The sequence below is a fragment of the Manis pentadactyla genome, chromosome 2, assembly GCF_030020395.1.
Source record: "Manis pentadactyla isolate mManPen7 chromosome 2, mManPen7.hap1, whole genome shotgun sequence".
NCBI classification, from domain to species: Eukaryota; Metazoa; Chordata; class Mammalia; order Pholidota; family Manidae; genus Manis; species Manis pentadactyla.
The window spans coordinates 3,117,301-3,141,663 of NC_080020.1; the positions used below are offsets into that span (position 1 = coordinate 3,117,301).

At 42.4% G+C, this 24,363-nt stretch overlaps 1 long non-coding RNA gene across 1 annotated transcript in view; it reads right to left on the minus strand.

Moving 5' to 3' along the window:
* The window catches only part of LOC118922327 (uncharacterized), a 106,165-nt gene that overhangs the window by 974 nt on the left and 80,828 nt on the right, over positions 1-24,363 (minus strand). The window lies entirely within an intron of this gene.

Consider the following 24,363-nt stretch of genomic DNA (forward strand, 5'->3'; position numbering starts at 1 on the left):
CTGCCCCACAGTATTCTGTTTACTCCTTACCAGAACAGGTGTTCAGGCCACTGTTTTGTAGATGCATAAACTGAAGCCAGAACCCGAATCTTAGCCCCCAAACCCCCAACACAAAGCTTTTTCCTCTCGACCACCACTGTCCTGAATATGTGAAAGAAAGAGATGAGGCTGCCTACAACTCCCTTCTCGTGGCTGAGTTGCAGAGAGGATACATGGCTCAGAAGGAGGAGAGATGTTAAAGGGCCTGAGAAGATTTTGAGTCATCGGTAGTTCTGACTGGATCTGTGAGAGACCCTTTCTGATAAAGAACCAAGACATGCAAGTGATCCTTTGCACCTCTGAGGAATTAATTTAAAGATGAGAACCACCGAGAGCATTAGAGAACCGTTAGCATGGCTAACAGTAGAGCAGGGGGTCTGACTGGCACTACAGAAAAAGGCTGGGAGTGAAACACCACGTTTATAATCAGAGCAAGGATAGCTCTAGGTAAGAACTGCTTGTAACTGGTAAATAAAAGACATCTCTACTGTCGAGTTATGAGAACTTTAAAATAGAACGTGAGTGCACTGGGAAGACCGCTGAAGGGCGTGGCAATTGAAAGAGGTTTGCGAGGGAAATTATATCATCATCAAGCCACATGGGAAAACGCACGGTCTGACAATGGGTCGTAACTGCCAAGAAAATCGTTAACCAACTTAAGCTAATAATCTCTTGGAACTGGGACAACTGTGTCCGCTGAAGCTCACACAGCTTCAGGGAGTTTCACACCCTGCCTGATCTGGGGGGGACTTGAACTCGCGATTCCCACATCTGGTGCTTCTGCTCTCACATGTGCTGTCTCAGGGTCTCACTGTGTCGGCTGAAATGTGAACTCACACCTTTTACCGGTTTAGAAAAGTCAGAACAAATACTACGTTCGTAGAAAACCACGTATGATCATTACGAGCAACAGAAATTTTATTTAGGATTTCAGATTACAAGGGTGTGGCATAGCTCCGATCTTAAAATTGGTCTTTTAGATACCCTTCATCTCGAAATTCCTCTGACAAGAATGGGATTTAGGGGTCATCCTCCCTTGGCCCCTTCTAGCCCGTACCTCACCCAGTCTCCCAACCCCTCATCTCCTTGTTCACTGCCCTTGCTTCTCACTGACCTCCTTTTTCTTCCTTCCTTCTTTCCCCCTGCATCTCAGGAAAAGCATCATCTCAAATTTGGCAATTTGGTATTATCTTTTGTTGCTGAGATGTTCCTAAACTCTAACCATACAAAAGAGATTATGCAGGCATTCTTCTCTCCGGTAGCTCTTAACTATAGTAAAGGGAAAAGGAATGGGGCAATAGTCATAAATAACCTGACAACCCTGGCTGGCCATTGCTTTTAAAAGAATGATATATGTAAAACCATTTTAGATAATGCGTTTCTTGTCCTGTGTTTTCCATATTCATAGTTGTTTTAGGAGCAAACTGCTTGTCTGTGTCCAGGTCACATGAATTTGAAGGATCAGCAACGGAAATCCTTCATACAGAGTCACGAGCGATAACAAGGGGCATGGCCCCTGGAGTTATGCGACACGACCCAAATTCTGCCTTTTCCACTACCCAGCAAATTACTCCACCGCACTGGCCTCGGCTTCCTCATGTGCAAAATGGAATGATAGTATTTGCTTCCTCCTCTTACAGTTCTCATGTGGATAAAATGAGTTAACCCATGTAAAGTCCTTAGAATACTGCCTGGCACATGGTAAGTACTGAATAATGTTGGCCCTTATCAGAGTGTCTAACTCATCCCAGAAGGCAGTGGTGGCTTTCTCCCTCACATCTCCTCCACTTGCTATTTTCACTATGTATTCATCAATTACTAATGCAATACTTTGAAATAACTTACACATCTATAATAAAATCATAGTCTCTATTACATATCATAATATATCAATATAACAGAATAAAAACTTACATGCATATATTTATTCCCTGGTTCACATATGACTCTTTGTTCTTGACAGTGATCTTTTTATAGACATTGACTGCATTTGAACATCTCTGTATCCACCACAGGGCTCAGCAGAATAACTTACTCATCATAAAGACTTAATTAATATTTACTAACTCAAACACCAGCTGTAATAAAACCAATGATGTGTTGGTATATTCCTAACTTGGTAATTGATACCTTACTCTAGAAGCACCTCAAAACCCTATTCATCAACCAGTGATTGCCTCTTCCTCCCTTCCCATTACTGGAGATATTCTGGTTCCTGTTTCCCTGGGCTCTTCACTGCCCCTATTTAAATTCCAGGCAAAACAAACAAACAAAACAAGGAGTTAGGGGAGAAGGCTAAATACATGTTAGACTCATGAAGTTGTACTATTGCAATGGTAAAGAACACATTTCTACATTTTTATATTCCAGTAATTTTGTTTTCCAGTATATTTTCAATGCAAAACATGTAAGCAATTGGAAAAGAATACTTTTAGTTGCCACTTTAAAAGCTACTAGAAAATGGGAGCATTCTTTAGGATGTGATGCTCTCTCTTGTGTGTTACATTTTACTCAAAAATTACTTTCTTTGTATGTAGCGAAGGGTTGGGGTACGGTTAGTTTGCAATGGCCATTTTAGCTATTTTCCATGGCAATGGGAAACACAAGCAGAGGAAACTGCTGCAGACATTCAGGCCACGCTCTCTCTTCACTGTCCTGCTTGCGTCTCTCACCCTTACTCTCACGTACGTACACACCCATCTCAAAACAAGCTCTCAGACTCACAAGAGACCAATTTCATGAATCAAAGGAAGTCAGCCAGTGGGAAAAAAGAAGAGGCAATGTTTGGTCTCTGATTCTTTGGGGATCAAAAACCCGAGGCTTGGGCTGCTCCCAAACATCTGCACGAAACCAGGAGGCAGGAATGGGTTTTGCGACCCACTCATCAACTACCTCCTGATGAAATCAACGTTATCATTTTTTTTTTTAAAGCTCCAACATTTATTGTGCCGATGTTAAGCACACTTTTTAAAAGACAACACAGAATGTGTAGAAACAAGGGGTCTGGGGACTCATGCTAATTTCCACAATGCGGGTAACTCGATTGGCTGTAGTCCAAAGGGCCAGGACATCACGTGGGCCAGCGGTGGTCCATGGGCCCCAAATATAAATAAAATGGCAACATTATCATTTTTGTAAGATAATGTTCATGGAAAGGCACATGGCTAAGAAACTGTACACACAGAAAATCAAATTACTTACATATTATGCCTCTTTATGTCCATGAATAACAATGTATAACAGGTTGTAGACACAGAGCTATAACAACCTGTCTTCTGTAATAGCATTATACATCCAACAGTGTTTAGAGAAACACTGAGAAGAAATAACAACAGAACACAGGCTAAACTGGACTTCATATTACATCACCAGGACAGCATCCATCAACTCTCACCCGACACCAACGCCAGGTGTCCATTTGCAGCAAGTTATATGCGCAGGAGCTTCTGTTTGGTAAGTGCAACAGGAGAAGGGCTTCGGGCTGGAGCCCACCCCTAAGAAAGGAGAAGCCCGGTGGGGACGCAGCGGTCTGCCCTCAGAGGAACTCCTATTCTATGCGTAGCCCCTAGGATGAGTGGGGAAGGATCCAAAATGGTTAAACTCTTTTGCATCATGAAAGATTCTGTAAAATATTGGACTCAAGAAGAAGTTCTCTGGGGCTTTGATTTTTGTCTAAAAGTCGAGGCACCGAAGTGGGGAAGAGGCCATCCTTCCGCTACTGCCCAGGCCCTGTAACGCTTCCGCAGCTCAGGAGGGGCTTGAGGAGCCCTGGGGTAGTTTGCCTGGAGTACACTAGTGCCCCCATGAGGCCAAGCGGCAGTCCTGGACCTTGGCAGCCAGTGATTCTGTACACTTTGGAGCCAGAACTTAAGAATATGAAGACTGCTCACCAATGAGATCTGCATCGAGCGTGTGGGCATTCTGAGCACGTCTCGGAAATATGTGGAAATGACTGGACGATACAGTGAGAGTGGTAAACTGAGATCCTGCTGTTGTGCAGATAGAGGCTGGCACATCGGCAGATACGTGGGTCAGATGTATACTGGGGTGTCAGAAAGCTATCAGCTTTTCCCCTCCCAACTTCAGAAATGTTTGAGAGAAGCAGGACTTGGGAAGAAAACAAAATACCAATTTTATTCTTAATGACCTGGGAGATGCTGCTTAGATGTTCAATAAGCATAGCTTCCTAATACTGTATCCCCAAATTAAACAGAGTTACCACCCAGTCACCAGGCTACCAACCTCCCCAACAGGGGCAGAGTCCAGAGTGTAACGTCATGACAGAATGCGCGCTTTCTACAGGCACAGCCAAAGAAGAGGAAAAACTTAGGCTACCTATGCAAAATTCATCTTTCTCAACTCACAAATCACCTTGAGAAAACTGCGGGAGAGGGTGGGCTGAGACACCAGGGGGTAGGATAAACCACGAGCGTTGGCCCCAGGGAATTCCTTCCACAGGGCAAGTTGGAGCCCGCAGGGAGGAGGTTCCTCCCCATCAGCAACGCCTGGTACCAGCCCATCTGATGACTCTGCAACCATCTCCTGCGACCCAGGCACTCGCCATAGTACAAGCCAGATACCAGTCACGATTTGTCTCACTAAGACCTTAAAACTTAATATATTTTGGATATATGTTCACTTCTACTCTTCCTATTTCTCCACAGGGCTGGAGGAAAGATTATGTTTCCTAAACACAACAACTAGTGGTAAATAAGGCCATTTTGTAACCCTGCAATTACAAAGGTGATTTAGAAAAGGATTTCCACTGCCATGTAGGGGATCCGTGGAGGGGAGGAGGGCCGCTCGATACAGATCAGATTCACAGCAACTTTTACCAAGGGCCCAGTATGTGCCAGCAGCGAAGCTAATGACTTTCAGAAATGATTTCATTTAACATAATTTGGTCCTTAAAACAACCACGTACATGAGGAAACACTGAGACTCATAAGGTCAAGACATTTGTCCAAGGAGCCCTAGGAAAGAAGAGGGAGAATATTTTGAACCAACTACGACCCAGACTCATTTCATTCTGCTGCAGAGACATTGCCACTGTGTAGGTATCGAGACACTTACACTTTGTACAAAGCGGATTTTGTGGGAAAAAGGTAAAACCCTATGTGACTTCACATCACATCATTTAATCCTATCAACCCAAGCCTTGAACTTTTCTCCCAGAATTAGATTTTCCCTCTGACACTGCACAGATAGAGGACAAGCCAGCGATCATGCCTCTCCAGCAAGCACTGCACAGGAGGCGTTTTCAACGCTGGTGGACATAATCTGTGGACCCAAACCAACATAAAATCTGAAGTGGAAGAGAGCAGCCCCCCTCTGGTGTGAAACGACAGCGGAACGAAGCAGTGCAGAGTGCCCTGGAGGTACACTGGGCGCCGTGCAGCGTAGCCGGCTTGGACTGTCCCCAGAGGCTCCCGGGGCTGTCTGGCACACTTGCTCTCAGATTTATTTTCCACCGCACCACTTCCCAGGGTGATTAGAAACAAATAACGAAGCCAAGCACGTCCAAACACGCCTGAGATCCTTGCAAACAGCTCAGTACTCTCTGTTCTCACTGCAGTTCCACTACGGCCTGGCTTGCTGGAGTTTTCATTGGAATTCAGCTACTAATTTGAAATTTTGACTTATCCATTTTTAAGAGTATTCTAGTTTCCTATTAGTAAAGACTGAATCACACACATGGTTAAGAGAGAAAGAAGTTTCACACAGGCTCAGCCCTAAGCAATGGGGTAAGCAATGATCTTAAGGGTATGATTTCAGAGACATCACAGAAATCTAAATTACCTCAGTATTTTTGCCCTTCTACTTTCCTTGGCACTTATGACCTCTTTATCCAGCCTTCTTGATATACTTACTGTTTGAGTCCCTCATTTGAGTTGGAAAACTAAAGCAAATGATCTTTAGTGTAAGACACGTTACATTGGGAGAGGTTGTACTGGAAGTGGGTTCCCTCTTCCATTGAAGAACAGGGTGAAATGTTTTACAAGACTGGCCATTTTTCATCTTTAGGAGCAGAGATGGAAGAGAAGCTATACCCATTGCAATGAAATAGAGAAAATCATCTCATGTCTGTTTTTATGAACTTACCAAAGGTAAGTTTATATTCAGTTTAATATCTCAAACTCAATTACATTATCATAGAGTTCTGAGTAATTTCTGGAAATGGTCAACTCAGCAATATGTAAACAATATGCAAACTGAAAAAAAGACATCCTCTTTCCCTACATGAATATCATCTTCTGAAAGATGCAATGGCTCTAAAAAAAAACACAGCCACACTGTAAAAATACAAGTCTGAAGAAGAGTATTTCCACAATGGCAGAGTAAGGAACCCCCAGAAATCTATTTTTCCATAGAAGCAATAATAATGCCAAAATTTTTTTAAGCCATCATTTTCAGAACTCTGGGAATTACCTGAAAGTTTGCAATGATATGGGAATTTATTAAAGGAAAAAGACTGAATAATCAGGAAGAACAGCAAGCTTTACAGTACTTTAACTCACTCTAGTCTCACTGTCGTCTCCCCAGTTTCGCAGCAACTATGAAAACCAGCAGCCTTACAACTACAGTATCTGCAGCAAAAACCCAGCAACTATTGGGCAGGTAAGAACAGGTTGGAGCTTCTAAATAAGCCCCATTCCCAGGAATCTGTCATTATTTGGCCTGTGTACAAACTCCCTAGAAGGCCTCATTTGTAGAACTCGTCGTATTTGACATAATTCGGAGCTTGTTTCCAGTAAACAGGCTTCCCCAGGGCATGTACTGATGCAAACAGCAGTGACTGTCCAACAGCACAGCTAACTAAGGTAGAGGTAACAGTTGGGACAAACAAGAGGCTGACCAAAAAATTTAGAAGTAAAAGCTGGGGAATGAGATGTCTATAGTAAGCTGTGAAAAGCTCCAACATTATCTGGGAATTTAGCAGGCTGCATGAATATGCAGATGAATTGTTCATGTTTCTTATTTGCTGTATATTCTGATGTCTTGACATCTTAAGAACCTTCCTGATGGGAGAGAGACTGCTCCTCCTGGGACTGGCCAATCCTTAGGGCCAGCAGAGGTTCCGGGGCAGCATGCCTTCCAGAGGCGAGCTGACCAGGCCGGAGCCATACGTTCTCTGTTGGCCTGTGCAGCTCAGGGAGTGCGATTCCTCTGCCTGAATCATCCCAGGGCCAGGTACCGGCAGCAAACGGCCATCTCTACAGCCCAAGTCCACCAGAACTATTCAAATTAGTCAGTCCGAGCCTGTTTAATCCTGTGTTGCCTTTCTTTTCCTGAGGAAACCCCAACAAGGGCTCTGGTATAGATTCTCCCCTTGCAATCCTTTTCTGCTTCCTGACCAAAACCTGGTATTCCTGACATGGTCCTGTGTGGTGTGTCATGCCTCCTGTTTATATAGCCTATGAGTATAAGAAATTTCGTTTTCCTTAGACTCTCCTGTATCTTCTCTTATAGCCATCCCTGATTCACCATCACATACAAGAACAGAGGACATCAGGGCTGTGGGCATGGCCAGAAAATACCTGAAAAGCCCCTAATCTCTCAACTCAGGATGACCTCAAGTCAAGGAAATAAAAGCTAAGGTAGAGTTGCAAACTCCTGGAACCCTGAAGGCATGCAGCAGCCTGCAGAGTCCTTCAACGAAGCCCGAGATGGGTTGGTTCAAGGCGTCTAAGGACATCTCTGTCCAATCTTAACTGACCACAGAGCTGACCAAGCAGGCACTTCAGTGGCCACATACGACAAAGAATAAAGACTCCAGAATTCGTGCAGCACTAAACAAATGCACAAGCCGCAACAACAATCACAATGAATAGCAGCAGACCTGAGAGGGGCATGAACTCCAGGGTCACTTCATTATATTATTTTAAATGTCCAGTTTTCAACAATAAAAAATCATGACATATGCAAAAAATAGAAGGTACCACCACATACACTTAAAGGATCAACAGAAATCATCCCAAGAGGTGGCTCAAGAAGGTGGCGGGGGAAGAGCTGAACTCAGCCCTGCCCCTGGATACACCAAGCCTACAGCTAGATATGGAAAAACTCCCTCTGAAAGAGACCTGAAAACTAGCTGAATAGCTCCTCCGCAGCACAGGACGGAAGCACCGCATCCACACGGGTAGGAGAGGCAGAGAAGCAGTCTCACCAAACCTCCCACCGCCCGGCACTGTGACCCGCCATCACGAGGGACCTCACAGGTACAGAGCTTCTCCCTGAGGAGTGAGGGGTTTGTGCCCCCCAGGAAGCACCCCAACTCTTTGGAGCTGCATCAGAAAGACGAGCCCTGAAAACGTCTAGCTTTGAAAACTAATGGGCCCTACATCCAGGACACAATGTACGGAACAGATTCTGCTCTTACAGGGCTCATGCACAGACCCATTCGCCTCCAGACCAGCACAGAAGCAGCAGTGATATCCAGCAAAAGAATCCTTCAGGAACAAAGATGAGATCAGGATAGCCCCAGATGAATAAAATACGGGAGAATTTACAGCCCTGGAAGGAACAGGCTGAAGTGAAAAGACACTAGACAGAAACTGGAATCTATACAAAAAATATAAAGAAGGCTAGTAAGTCAACTACACAGGTAAATGTAAAGTACAGTATAAATGTGTTTTTAATTTGCAGTTCTGTGACTCTCTTACCTGATTTTAAAGACAGCTACATTAAGCAACAACTACAAACCTGTATGGATGGATTTGTAATGTGAAGAGACATAATTTTATGATACTAATGGTACAAAGAAATGGGGAGAACGGGAGCTGTATAGGATCCAAGTTTTTGTATACTATTGAAATTAAGAAATATTATACTGAATTAGATTAATATAAATTAAGTTGTTAATTGTCATCCCTGGATGCAGGGGAATAGTAGAAAAAATAATTAGGAAATTAAAGTGACATAATAGGAATACCTATATAACACAAAAAAAGCATTAATGGAGGAAGAGAGAAACAAAGACATGGACATATTAAAAAACAAAAATGGCACAATATAAACCTCATCAATAACATTAAATGTGAATGGATTAAACCCTCCAATCAAAAGCAGAGGTTGACAGATGGATAAAAATACATGACCCAACTATATGCAATCTATAAGAGATTTAGATTTGAAGACACAAATAGATTGAAATTAAAAGGAACAGAAACAGTAAATCATGACGATAGTAACCAAAACAGAAAAGGAATGACTATACTCAGAACACAAGATGTGCTTTAAGACAAAGATTGTTACTTGAGGCAAAGGATATTTTATAATGATATAAAAAGATCAATCAATCAGAAAGACATAACAATACACATATAGAGATGCCTAACAATAGAGACCCCAAAATGCATAATGAAAATCTTATGGAATTGAAGGAAAAAAATAAATAATTCAACAGTAATAGTTGGAGACCTCAACACCCCCTCATGGATAGATTAGACAGAAAATCAATAAAGAAATAGAAAACTTAAATCACAGTATAAACCAGCTATACTTAATAGACATCTTTAGAACATGGTGTCCAAAATTTCCCCACACATCCTCCCCACAAAACCCTTTACTAACTACAGGAACCAAGGATGTTTGCCTTCCCCACAACTAACACATCGAAGCACAATTATTTTGACACTCTAAAGTGGGGGGAGGGTGTGGTGACGACAGGAAGTCAGTCCCCACACAGTTTCGTATGCAAAGCTAATAAACTGGAATTTGACCTTCTTGGAGACAGGAAGTCACTGAAGGTTTAGGCCAGAGAGTGATGTAAACAGATTAATGCTTAGAAAAATCACTTTGCAATCTGCAGAGACTGAGTTGGAGGGGCTAAAACTAAGAGGATGCAATCATCAGAACATCAGACTTTTTAATTCGTGGTGTTCCTGGGTGACTTTTTTTTTTTCCCTACTCTTCTCTCACTGGGTTTGTAAAAAGTAAAGTGGCTGCAAACAGTAACATCACAAATTCGAGCAGCTTCAGTCTGCTTGATAAATCCAAATAAGAAATCTGTTTAATTCTCAATTGTAGGACTTTTCTTGTTCTTTATTTCTCTTTATCTAAACAGAGACAGTCAGAGTATGCATGCATTAGTGTTACAGAAATGAGAAACATTTAAGACACAAACTTAAACAGAAGTAGCATGAGTCATAAAAACTAGCTTTAACTATGGCATAGGAATAACTCCAGAACAAAGTCCCAGTGATCCAGTAATAACTGTTATTCAGTTGCTTTCCCCTCACTGCTGGAAGGCACGGAAGAGTCCTTAGTACAACAGTCCCCAAGGACAAACAGACCTCATTGCCTAGGTCTACATAAAACCTGGGTTAAAACACATCGGAGGATCTTAACTTAGTTATTCTTAGAGTTTACCTTTCATCTTCACTGATGTTTCCAGTTTTCAATTTCATACCCTTTGGGTTGCAAATCTGTGGTGGACAGTTTGAGAGAGATATTTAAGTGTTCAATCTAAACAGCCATGCCCTAGGAAGCAGCCGGATGAAATAAACCAGGGAATTTTCTGATTAAAAACCTAAGAAGCTGCAACCAGCTGTTCTCCTTCCACCATCAATTTATTTCCCCTGAAAATTGAACAAGGGGAAACAGGCTGTAACAGAAAAGGTTAGTTTAGATAGATGTCAGGATTCACTGATAGGAAGACAGATTAGACAGAAGAATTGTCAGCTGAAAGGGATTGGGGTGGGGATCCCATTTGTAAAGCACTTTTAAAAAACAGGTCCCTTATAATTATATTGACTCTCTTAGAATTAGAGAAACTCAATAAATACTTATCCCGTTTCTAGCCAAAGATCAGAACCAACTAAAAAACAAACAGTTAAGGCAGAAGGAAATTGAAGTATCACCTTCATTACTGATGAACGCTACCTGAAGAGAAGGTGGCTAGGGGGGCTGAGCCATGGACTTGGTCACATTCACCTGCCAGTCACAGGGGGTGGGGAGGCCTGAGAAAAGCAGGTGCAGCTCCGCCTCCAATCCACCCATAATAATCCTTCCCTGGAGAGGCCTGGGGGCAGGGGGAGGTCATGTGCTAATAAAGCCCTTTTTCCTCGGAAAGCTTTATCAGAACAGGAGTAAGTGCCGCCTTCCCCTGACCCCCAGTGCTTACCACCATCTGATCATCATCAGTGCTGTAGTGGAGACTCAGAAAACTTTAATTTACTTATTCAAGATCTATAAATCTCAAGGGGTAGAATCAAGACTTGAATTCCAAACTACCTGACTCCAAACTTCTTTCCACTACTCAGGATTGGTCCATTGCAAGGGAGGAAAACTTCTCTACCTTCTTAGGGTCTTTGGCTGGGTCCAAGAATTAAACTAACTTAAGCCGTTAAAAAGAGAAACACATACACATTTTTATTTACCCATTTTTACATGTACATGACAGTCTTCACAAGAAATGCAGACCCAAAGAAATGGTGAGGCCCACGTGCTCATATACCAGGTTGAACAAAGAGTGGAAATCAGAGAGAAGTAACTAAATATACTGGTAAATCAAAGGAAGGTAAGAGTTATTTTAACAAGGTCTATGCAGTTTTCTCCCTGCCTAGACTCCATGTCTTCAATTGTACGAATATTGTTTTCCTCCCATAAATATGGGAAGTATTGATTAAGTTTCTCAAATTCTAAAAGAAAGTCAATATATTTATAAGTGATCCATTTTTTTAAAGTGCTTTACAATTAGGATCCCCACCCCAACCCCTTGCAGCTGACTAGTCTGTCTAAGGAGTCTTCCTATCAGTGAATCCTGACATACATCTAAACCGATCTTTTCTGCCACAGCCAGTTTCCCCTTGTTCAGTTTTCAGAGGAAATAAACTGATGGTGGAAGGAGAACAGTGGGTTGCAATTTCTTTAAAGGTTTTTAATCAGAAAAAAAAAGAGTATTTCTTACCCTGGTATAAGGAGGCATCTCTCACATGGCAGTTTTATGTCCTGTCTTCAGGAAGAAAAGGGGGGTCAGAGTCTCCTTCTTGTACCTGCTGATTTTTTGAAGGTGCCTTTAGCTCAAAATCATCAATACTCCAAAGTGGTGCTTTGGGATGGCCTGTCCTGAGCTCATCATCTTTTTCTTAGAGTATAAATTGCTTAATTGTTTTTGAGAGATGCCCTCTCAAAAAAAAAAAAAATTGCTTATTTGTATCCCTGCTCACTTTTCTTGTATATTAGTTTCCCCATCTGCATATCTTGAAAAACCAAACCTTATATTATAAACATATGAATGAGCCAAAACTGCTGCTTCTGGGCAAAGGAATTCTCTGCGCAAGGATTTAAGGGGACACCCACCAGATTACTTGCCATCCTACAGTTAGTTGGCCTCTCTGGTGTGTTTCTTCTTCCATAAAACAAGCAGGTAGACTAGATCATAATTCATAAGTTAAATGAATAGAAAGTGGAAAAGTACAGAAAAAAGGCCACCACGGAAACAGCTCTTTGGAATGGGCAAGGGTGTCCATGATGTATAAAGGGATAGCGTCTGCTCCTCGAACCAGGCTGGTATCGGTGAGTGTGGAGGAGAGGACCATAAAGACAGGCAGCAAACAGGGTCCCAGGGACAGGTTTGGGGCTCAGGGTGGGAAGCATGGCCCTTTGCCTTCTCTTTGGGTCTCCTTGGGGTGGGTAAGATAAAGATGAAGACAGGCTTAGCTAATATGTGGTCGCTGGGTTCTCTCTACAGGTGCCCACGATAGTGACTTTGACAGCAGACAGGCCACTGGGGGCTCTGGGGAGACGCCCTCACTCCAGAGCCTGTGAACTTTCTTCTAGAACATGTTGTGGGAAAATAGTTCAGAAAAGAATTGTCTTAGGTCCTAAAGGTTTAGAGACAGCTGGTCCCTCATTCCGTGGGTGACACAGTTCTTGGTTTCCATGAACATTAGTACACTTATCGGGCTATGGAACAGTGCTAACAGTTCTGGGCTGGTGACGATTCTCAGCTTTAAGTACTAGACAGCACCACCCCCATTACTGGAAGCTTCCTTAGTGACAGGAATGTCTACATTTTTGCAATGTATTAACTCTTTTAAACTTGTGAAGAAAATCTAACTTCTTAATTTTGCCCTTAGACCATCCAATCTCCCTCATGGGCATCTGGCTCCCTCTGGTTAGAGGCAGGGCGAGGAGAGGGCCAGGGAGGACTAAACAGTCCAGTTTAAACTTAGCCCCGTGGGATCACTCACGTGCCCCTCTGGCCAGCGCCATCTCCGGGACACGCATGCTCAGTCTCTCCTATACCCTCTCTCCCCTGGGTTCCCTAAGATGTGGCGGGGACCCAGGGGGCGGGCTACGAACTGTATCCTGTCAGTGGTTCTCTGCCTCCTCTGCTCTCCGGGCGATGCCCTTTCCCACCGGGTACTCTAGCCTCCTGGCACCACGGAAGTCTGTTCCTGGGCTGCTACTCGTCCACCTGCTGGGGAAGGGCCACCAGCACTGCCTGGCTGACTCGGCCTCACTCAGGCCCATGGAGGCTCACCGGTCAGCTGGGACCCGTGCCTGACTGCAGTCTGGGCAGTTTGCTCTCTGCCCCTTGGCCACCCACCTTGCCACCTGCTAAGGTGAGCCTCCCAGGCAAGTTCGAATTCCAGACGCCCCTCTACGACCACACAGTGCCTCAAGGAGACCAGGCAGATGAGGAAGACTGGACCTCAGATATCTGCTTGGCTTTGCCCAGGACCTGTACCGCGTGGTCAGTGCAGCTCCACGGAAATGAGGTCCCTTCCCTGAATCCTAAATGGGCATTGGGTTGGGGGACGGGCGGTCTGCAAGCAGCTGCAAGTGGTGGGGGGCGAGGCCAGCTCCGTCCACTCTCTGCGTTACCTGCGCTCAGTGTGCCTCTGCCTTCCAGGACCAAAGCCGGGGAACAGAAGGCCAGGACACACACCCCGCTGCCTGGCGGCCCTCTTTACCCAGCGCCCAAGGGCCTCATGGCAGCCAGCAGGGAGCCCTCTGCTCTGTGTCCCGTGTCACCTCCCCCCCTCCCACCGAGGTGAGGCTTCATGGCTTCACTGTGCAGGCAGACGAGCATCACCTCTGTGTGGAGTGGAGTTCTGCGAGCCTGTATTCTCCGGGCTTTGCTGTTGAACATTCAAAGGGAGAGAAAATGCAGTTTTTAAAAGCCTGCCTCGGGAAAGCCATCTACCTTGCCAGGCTGGCTGTCGCAACGCCCTGTTTTGGATCTCGGACTGCCTGCTTCCTCGCCATCGTCCAAGAAGGTGGCTTTAAGCCAACAAGGGAAGCAAGAAGGAAAACCACAGTATGATTAGTTATTAGTTTTACTCATTATTGCTTATTTCTTTACGTGCTAAGGCAGAGTAAAATATTATCATTCTTTTAGTGATTTTCAAAGGAATGCAGTGAATCTATACTGTATCCCAAGTGACTCAACTTGCTAAACTGCATTCAGATTTGGTTAGTTTCTGAGTGAACAACAAAGGTAAACAATATAAATTTAAGATGTTATACAGATGAGAATTTAAGCCAAGCCTCCAAAAACAATAGACGTCCTCTTGTGATTCCAGAAGTTCTGTAAATGCAGTGTACTGGGAATTTGCCTGGTAGTATTTTCCCTGTTCTTTATAGGTCTTCATAGCTTTCAAGTTCAAAACTGTTTCCTAACCCAAAAACCCTTCCATCTGGCTCTATAACTTGTTTTGGTTCTGGTTTCACAGAAATAATTACTTTTAGTTCCTCACCCTAATTTATCATGTATCTGAAGTACATTTGAGAGAAAAGGTAAAAGGAACTTTAAACTGTCCTTATTATACCTCGTGATATACATCCCAAAGAGCACATATGCTCTAAATAGCCACAGGATCACCATATACTAATATTTTCTCACAATCCTGGAGCTTAAAGGAAGTGTTTACTGAATACAAAAGACGGTTTCTCGCTCTTCAGTATAATGCGTTCTCCCTTGTTATTATAAAACTTCCCCCCACGGAGAAGAAGCCCACAGTTCCTCCCACAGCCACTGGGACCAACCGGAAGTGCCCTGGCCTAGGAGGAAGGCTGCCTGGACTGCAGTCTCTCCGAGATTCAGGTTTCCAGTGGAAGCTACACGGCACACAAGCTCCTCAAACTCCAAGCCTGAACTCATTATCTGTTCTCCAAATCCAGCCTTCCTTGAGCATTATTCTGGATCAAGTTCTCTAGATTGTCTTAAATTATGTCCCTGAAAACTGCCTTTTCCCACTCATTCTAATGGTCACTGCCTCACTGCTTGAATTATGGCAAAAGCTACTTAACTAGGCTCTGTTCCACCACTATATACCCTTCCTAACTCACCATCATTCTCAGAACGTCTACGCTCATGAAAACTTCAGTTATATAGAATGCACTGCTTCCAAACACCTTCAACTACACCTCCTTGGACACATCTGATCATTCTATTCCTCTTTAGCATCTTAGATGGCTCAACATTGGATTTAGCTCTTTCTCCCATTTGATTTTTGCCTGTATAGTAAAATATAGCATCCTTAACATGGCTTTCAAAGCCCTTAAGACTTTGATTCTGCAAATCTTACACTCCAGCACCAGAACCCCACCTATGGCATCTGACAGCCCCCGAGGGCCGCTGTAGTAAAGATCCACAAACGGAGTGGATTAAAGCAACAGAAATATCTCAACTCACAGATCTGAAGGCCACAGGTCTGGAGTCAAGGCATCAGCAGGGCCACGGTCCCTCTGAAGGGGCTTGGGAAGGCGCCTTCTTCGCCTCTTCCAGCTCTGGCAGCCCCCATGTTCTTTGGCTTGTGGTTGCGTAACTCCAGTCTCTGCTTCTCCCTGTGTCTCTTCATGTCATTTCCCCTGGGCATGTCTGTCTTTGTGTCCAAATATCCCCCTTTTTATAAAGATGCCAGTCATATTGGATTAGGGCCCATCTGAGGACCACATTTTAATTTGATTATCTTTATAAAAACTCCATTTCCAAGTAAGGTCATATTCTGAAGTCCTGGGGGTTAGAAGTCCAATAAGACTTCTTTAGGGGAATATAATTTAACTCTGAAATCATCTGAACAGGACAAACCCCTACATCCCTTGGCCTTTTTCATGCTGTTTTCCTGATGTGCAAGCCCACCTTCCCTATTCGAGCTCCTCAAATGTGCCCTCTGTTGTCCCTCACCCCACCCAGATCTTCTCTTCCTGCTCCCAGATGGGGTGGCCGTCATTCTATGGACAGGGAGCCCACAGTTGCATGACCTGTGTTTCTGCTCACCCGAATCAGAGCATCTCCAGGGCTCCCTGCATGGGGCAGAGGCCCTCGGAGGGGGCAGCACGGCCAGTACAGGGTACGGATGTACTGATAGGGGATGGTGCTCTGAAATGTGCTAGAAACAGAAGCAGAAGCCAAGAAAACTAGGTGTGGTGTGTGTGAGGAGTGTGGAGTGCACAGTAGGGCAATTAAGTGACATAAGGCACACAGGGAATGCTCTATTAATAATGGTGACAGAGGCTGAAGCAGTCACAAGGTTAAAAGCTAGAAGATGAAAATACTCAGGCATTATCAAAGGACTAGAAATTACAACAGTTTTTATAAACTGCTTCCCATTCGTTCCGAATGACCCTACAGTATCATGTCATTGTGTTTTTCATTAAATGTGTTTGACTCTTTCTTGGGGAAGTTTTTCTTTTTCTTTTTCTGGTTTTCAAGATTAAAATCTATATCTATTCTTGGCACTTATATCTTTTGCTCATGTAAGATGGTTGTCAACTCAAAAACAAATTAAGATAATTAAAAGAATCATTGCTTTAAGGAAGAGAACCAAGACTGAAATTTTCCTTTCTTTTTCTCCTCGTCATCCTTAGATAACCCCCTTCTTCCTCTGTCCTGTTCTGCTTGTTGAGAACCAAGGTCACTCCAGGGAAACCTGTGCTAAGAGTGGGGAGCATCTCTGAAGAGTCAGACTCCTTGTGGGGACCGGCGGGGGCTCCGACTTGTCTCAGCCTGGGGGATTCACAGCAGACAGGGGGGCTTCTGCCTGCCTAACCTGAGATGCAATGAGACAGAGTCGCACAGGGCTCAGAAGTGCCCCAACATATCCACTTTCAGGAAACAGGCTCATCAACAACCCAGCACAAAATCACGTTGAAGAATCTCTTTTCTTAGCTGTTGTTTATCCTTTCTACTCAGGGCTCCAGGCTTGAAGCTGTGCTGTTTCAAGAAAGGAGTGTATATCAGGGCAGTTGGTGTTAATACAAGCCAAGGAGAAATGGAAACACACCAGGCAAAGAAGTCGGCTGCCAGTTAGGGAGCCTGATTCGTCTTGGTGTATGAATTCCACTTCCACCCACAGCACTGACACAGTATGAAAACCTGCAACAGCTCAAAATAAAAGCTTTGGCATTTAAAGGATGTTAGAATGCTATATTCTATTCCATTTTTTTCTTCATTTTTTTTTTTCATTATAGTTTTCATGACTTGGGACATAGTGTGAGCCTTAAAAAATATCTGATGAATATTAAACAATGATTTGGGTAAACACAGCACTAAAATTAGCACACTGTTCATCTTCAGTGAAGAACACTATAAAGCTTACACTCAGTTCTTTCCTTCAATAAAACTTTTAAATATTTGCCTTTAATTTTTTGTAAAATATAAAAGCCCTCAAAATTTTCATAAAATCCCCTTTGCTCAAAACCTTTAGACTCATTTCCCCTTTTTAAATAGTATTTTTTAAATGACGCTAAAATATATCAAAACATTTTTTAAAACCATGTACAATAATTCTAAATATTTGGACTGTAGAAAATTATAAAGAAGAAAGTAGTTATACCAGCAGAGATAACTGATGCTACTATATTTCCTGACAGTTTTTTTTATATTTAAACAGTATATTTAGTAATTTGAGATACTGAATATTCTTCTTTCTTTAACATTTATTTTTGTGAGCTACAAGTATCTAGAAAAGCACATGCAACAATTGTGCAGTTAAGAAACAGATGAGAAGGGAAACCCTCATGGCCACCGCGCTGTCTGAGCATGGCTGGGACCGCAGACGTCCACAGTCAATATCCCTTCATGTTGAGTCTTGGCTACCAAACAATGCTTGCTTATAATTTTATTGCCCAAGTTGCCTGACCCACAAGAAAAGAACATTAGTGCCAATACAAGTATTGCACCCCCATGGGTCTTTTTCTTTTCACATTGTGAATTGAGACATCAGTGTTTTGAACTTGAATTCTGAGAATCGCCCCCTGTGAAATGGATCAGATCTTGGTGCTGCCAAAATGACATGTCCAAGTTTGAAAGATGAAAGCCAGAATTTGGCATGAAATAAAATCTGCAAGGTAATCATGAGGCGGATAGAACAAGAGCCTCCTGATATCCCCAGGGTAACAGGAGCTCTATCTTATCATGTACTTAGTAACACATGTTCTTTCCAGAGATACTTTGCTATTTTAATTTTGGAGCATATAGTTTGTCTACAAATTAAACCAAAGTTTCAAAAGAACAGCCTGAGGGGAAATACAATCGCCCAGCACTGTGCCCACATCGTCTTTAATCTTGATTTGGAAAGTGTCCCCGGAGCCGTGTTCCGGGAGTTTGCCGCAGTCTCTCTGGGACTCGGAGCCATCGAAGACACACATCAGGTGCGGGAACAGCATCTCCCTCCTCCCTTTTCCTGCCTTTAGGAGAGTCGGTCTCCTTTTACCGTCTCGCCCAGACGTACCCACCGGGTTTCCTGATGCTCAAAGCAGCACAGCTGAATCGAAGCCATCATTTCCCTTCTCAACAGAAACAGTCTTCTCACGGCGTCTTTGGCCAAATTGAAAGGAGGCGAAGGAGAAGAGAAAACTCACTAAGAACTACGGGCTAGTGATTTTATTACATTGAACAAGAACAACTTGAGATGTAATGAAAATACAACTTCTTTCACCTTCCATTTCCACGGAGGAAAGTTTTCTTCCCCTGAATAAAAACCGGACTCCACGATTTCTTTTCACTTTACACATAAAATAATTGTGCGGTCGCTGGAATGCATCATAGAAATGAGGTGTGTTCAGTCCACGCTGCTGATCAGCACCCTCCTGGCCGCCCCCGGCCTGTGCATCAGCAGGGCGGCCCCGAGACGGGCGCTGGCGTCCCCGGCTTCTCCGCCCTCTCTGCCCACCGCCTCCTGATGCTTCGCCGGTGGTTTCCGCCCAGCCAGCAAAAGGAGCAAACAAGGGAGACGAGGTCCTGCTTAGCAAGCTGGTGATCCTCGGGTGGACTCTGGACCCTCTGGGCCTGTCATGTGTCAAAACTCACTCTCCCCCCCCGGGCTCCTTTCGGAGCTCCCTGGGCCCTCCGGAGGGTCCCCCTGCCCACAGCTGTCCCGACAGCTGCGCTTCTCCTCCCGATGGCCACTTTCCCCACATCCGATTTCAAGCGTGACATCCCCCCGGCCTGCCAGGGCGTCTTCTGGGGCGGGCTGCCCGCCCTTCCAGCCCTGCTGTTGGGAGGATGCAGTCACATCGACTCTCTCACTCGGCCTGTTTCATATTCTCAAAGCGAGAAAGGAGGTTTAAGCATCATGGGCCTGGGTCTTGAATGACCACCTTAGAGCTTCCTTGAGTAATACGGTTCACACTCACTTTGGTGTCTGCCTCAGTTGAAACGTTAAGTTTTAATATTCTGTTATTGTTCATTCAAGCTTTCAGTAGTTAAGAAACGGTTATTGAGAGCTAATTAGCTGCCAATCTCTACTAGGCAATAAGATGTAAAATTAAATACGGTAACTTCCTTTCTCTGGAACCACTCGGTCTTTGGTGGATGAAGGTATTAGAAGGATGAGTCTGATGTGCATAAATAAATATGATCCATAATGTAACCTATATATACTGTCTATAACCTATAATCTATAAGTGCCATAGAAGGATAATGAGCAATATACTGTAAAAGGAGAGAAAAATTTATTCTTAGGGATTAGCAGGATTCTCTTCAGTAACTTCTCCATAACTAAATTGTTTTTGATTATATGCCTCCTTAAGAGGAAGGACAAAAAACACTTTTTTTACATATAGCAAAATCTAAATTAGAGTTTATTTGTAAGATAACTGGAACTCTGCTATTTTTTGGATATACAGAAACTCATTGAAAGTTTTAGAAAGTCAATTCCTCAATTAAATATTAACCCAACAGATATCCTTTTAAAGCTAGTTTTTAAAGGAAGCTGTCTGGTATAATGCAGAGTCTCCTGAGTAAGTGATTCCACCCCAGTAATTAACTAGCTCAAATTCTAACATTTTTGGAAAATTCAGATTAGCCCCCAAAAATCAATTATAAACATTTTGGGGGGAAGGGGATGTTTTCCTTATGCTTTCTTCAAATTAAATGTATCAGCAATCAAATAGCAAAAGGAAAAATACATTTTCAAAATCAGATTTAATCATCATGACAGTTTATTGGTTTAGATTTCATATAAGTAGATCTAATGCATTCAATTTTTCTTAGAACAAGTGTTTCTTTCAACCTACAGAGGCAGTTTTCCTTTCAGTGAAGAAGTCTTTCATGATATGGTTTTAGTTCAGTCACTGTTCCAGTTTTGAATTCTCTGCTCCAGAAACATCATTTATCCTTTAGTTGGAGCATTTTTACCTCTTCTTTATATCTACTAAGTTCTCTTTAATTACTTTACTTTAATCTTCATGTCTTTTTCTTCTACTTTAATTACCTTAAGTCTTTTATTTTGAAAGCAAACTGTAAGCCATCTATTTTCTGTGTGTAACTGTTACTATTAGTTCTATGATGCTATTCTTTGCCTTCAACGTGTCTCCTGTTGTATGTTATCGTTTTTCATTCTTAGCCTGATTTTTTTGCTCATATCTTTGAGGTTGTCTTGTTAAATGTGTATTCTTTGTGAATTCTTTAATGATGAGATGTTTTCATGGAAATATTTCTTCTTTCCCCTGGGTTATATTTTCTTCTAGAATACATATCTTTAAATCTGTATTTTATCTGCAATGATTTCTTTCTCTCTTTTCCTCTCACTTTTTCCCTAATATACTTTCTACAATGTATTTACACAGACCCCAGGCTGGCATAGTGTTTTTATTTCATTTGTATGTTACTCATGCCAAGGAGCATAACCGAGGGCCTAGGTCAGCATCTGATGTTTGACCTGATAGAACCTGGATGAACGCTTTGTGATTCCCCTTCCACACTGCACTTCCATAGTTGTATCTGCTATAACCTCAGGCTCATTATTTGAATTTGGAGAAAAGTAAGTTTCACCTGGGGCTATGAGCAGTCTTTGTTGGGAAGACTGGCTCTTCTCTGTCTTCAGGATTTATTAAAATGTTCTGTGACCCAGTTCTGCCCACCTAATCTTGAGTTTATCTTAATCTGATGTGGATAATTGAAAATTCCAATAATTCTTCCAATGCAATATGAGACTCTGAAGATTTAGCTACACCAAGGTCAGCCTGAATTTCCCCCGACCGCGTTCTGCCTCTCCTCTTCCATCAGCACTTCTGCCCTCCACAAGAAGAGGGGAAAGTGTGGTGTTTGTTTTGTCTTGTTTTGCTTTGTTGTCGCTCATGCTAAGAGCCACAGTTTGGTGGGAGGAATGCCACCAGAGGCTCTTAGCTCATCTCTTTCCCTGCCTCCCTCAGATGTAATCTTTGATCTCTTCTGCCTGTTGTTTCAACTAATCTGTTTATTCCTGTATTAATGGTAGTTAGTATTTCTGTATCCTATTGTCTTCTTTCTTATTCTTTCATCCCAACAGTAAGCTCCAAACATGGGAAACTCATTTTCCTGACAATGAAAGGCAAGCACAAAGGCAGGATGGAGGTTTTAATGCCATGTGCATTTCCACATCTCCAAGGCTGCCCACATCTCTCTGTCACTACTACACGATGCAGTAGATATCTCTGCACTGTGCTTACCCACAGCCCTTTCCTCACTTCCACCTCCACCCTGATCTGCACCACCCCTGCTTCTCTATGGGAAGTTAGAAGCTGCTCCAAGCAATGCCATGCAAGCTCTTGAAAACTTGGTTTCTTTGTTAGCCATGAGCTCTTCCTTTGCATTGTCTAATTCATGCTGGCATTTTTGTGCCAATTCTTTTTTTCATAATAATTTCATTTATACCATTTGATCTGGGAGGATGGGGATTTTTTTTTAATTGAAGTATCATTGATACACTCTTATATTGGTTTCAAGTATATAACACATTGGTTCAATAGTTACCCACATTATTAAATCCTTACCCCAACTAGTGCAGTTGCTATCTGCCAAGATAGAAAGATGTTACAGAATCATTGGCTATATTCTCCATGCTGTACTACCATCCCCAGGACCAAATTATATTATAATTGAGAATTTCTGTGCCCCTTTATTGTCCCCCACCTCCCCACCCACCTGTCCCAACCCTTCCCTCAATCCTCCCTCATGGTAACCACCAGTCACTTCTCAGTGTCTATGAGTCTACTGCTGTTTTGTTCATTTAGTTTTGTTTTGATTTTAGATTCCACATGTAAGTGCAATAATATGGTGTCTGTCTTCTCCACCTGGCTTATTTCACTTAGCATAACATCCGCTAGGCACATCCATGTTGCTGCAAATGGCAGGACTTCTTTCTTTTTTTGGCTGAATGATATTCCATTGTGTATATGTACCACATCTTTATCCATTCATCTATTGATGAATATTTTGGTTGCTTCCATTTCTTAGCTATGGTAAATAATGTGGTGATAAACATAGGGGTTATTGAAGAGACTTTCTTTTCCCCACTGTATATTCATGGTTCCTTTATCATATATTAATTGAGTATATATATGCATCGCTTTGTATCTGGTCTCTCTATTCTGTTCTGTGGATTTATGGGTCTATTCTTGTGCCAGTACCATACTGTTTTGATTACTATAGCTTTGTAGTGTAGCTTGAAGTCAGGAAGTGTAATCCCTCCAGCTTTGTTCTTCTTAGAATTGCTGTGGCTATTCAGGGTCTTTTGTGGTTCCATATGAATTTTAGGATCATTTACTGTAGTTCATTGAAAAATGCCATTGGTATTTTGATAGGAATTGCACTGTATCTGTAAATTGCTTTGCACAGGATGGCAGTTTTGACAGTATATATTAATTCTTCCTATCCATAAGCATGGGATAGATTTCCGTTTATTTTTATCTTCTTTAATTTCTCTCATGAGTGTCCTGCAGTTTTCAAAGTACAGGTCTTTCATCTCTTTGGTTAGTTTCAGTCCTAGGTATTTTTTTCTTTTTGATGCAATTATAAATGGAATTGTTTTCCTGATTTCTCTTTCTCCTAGTTCATTCTTACTATATAAGAATGCAACAGATTTCTGTGTCTTAATTTTGTATCCTGCAACTTTGCTAAAACCAGTTATTAATTCTAATAGTTTTTTGGTGGAGTGTTTAGGGTTTTCTATATATAATATCATATCATCTGCAAATAGTGACAGTTTAACTTCTTCCTGACTAACTTGGATGCATTTTACGTCTTTATCTTATCTGATTACCATGGCTAAGACCTCTATCTTATCTGATTACCATGGCTAAGGTACTATGTGGAATAAAAATGTTGAGAATGGACATCCTTGTCTTGGTCCTGATCTTAGAGGAAAAGCTTTTAGCTTTTCGCCATTGGTTATGATGTTACTTTTGAGTTTGTCATATATGGCCTTTATTATGTTGAGGTACATTCCCTCTATACCCATTTTGTAGAGAGTTTTTATCATGAATGTATGTTAATTTTGTCAAATGCTTTTTCAGCATCTATGACATTATCATATAGTTTTTATCCTTCTTTTTGTTAATGTGGTGTATGATATAGATTGATTTACAAACACTGTACCATCCTTGCATTCCTGGAATAAATCCCAGTTGGTCATGATGGATCATCCTTTTGATGTATTTTTTTATTTTGTTTGTTAATATGTTGTTGAGGATTTGCATCTATGTTCATCAGGGATATTGGTCTATAACTTTCTTTTTTTGTGGTGTCTTTGGTTTTGATATTATATTAGAGTGATGCTGTGGAGGCAGATGATTAATAAGAATTCATTTATCCAGCACTTAAGAGACCACCAATGAGGGCTCACAGCTCCTTGAGAAAGACACTTCTGGACTATAAACCTGGCAAGAGGTTTTTTAAAAGATTTACATACATCTCAAAGGGCATAGAAATAATTGACAATACAAATTTTCCAATAAATGCTCTAAGAGAAAGGAGGTCAGGGCTTAGATTCAGGAAGAACCTGTCTAAAATCCAGTCAAGCTATAGGGAACAATAAAGTTAACTTAGTCATCTTCTTTGCACCAACTTTGGCAACATACAAAGTGCAGGATGCCAGTTGTCTTTCCTGT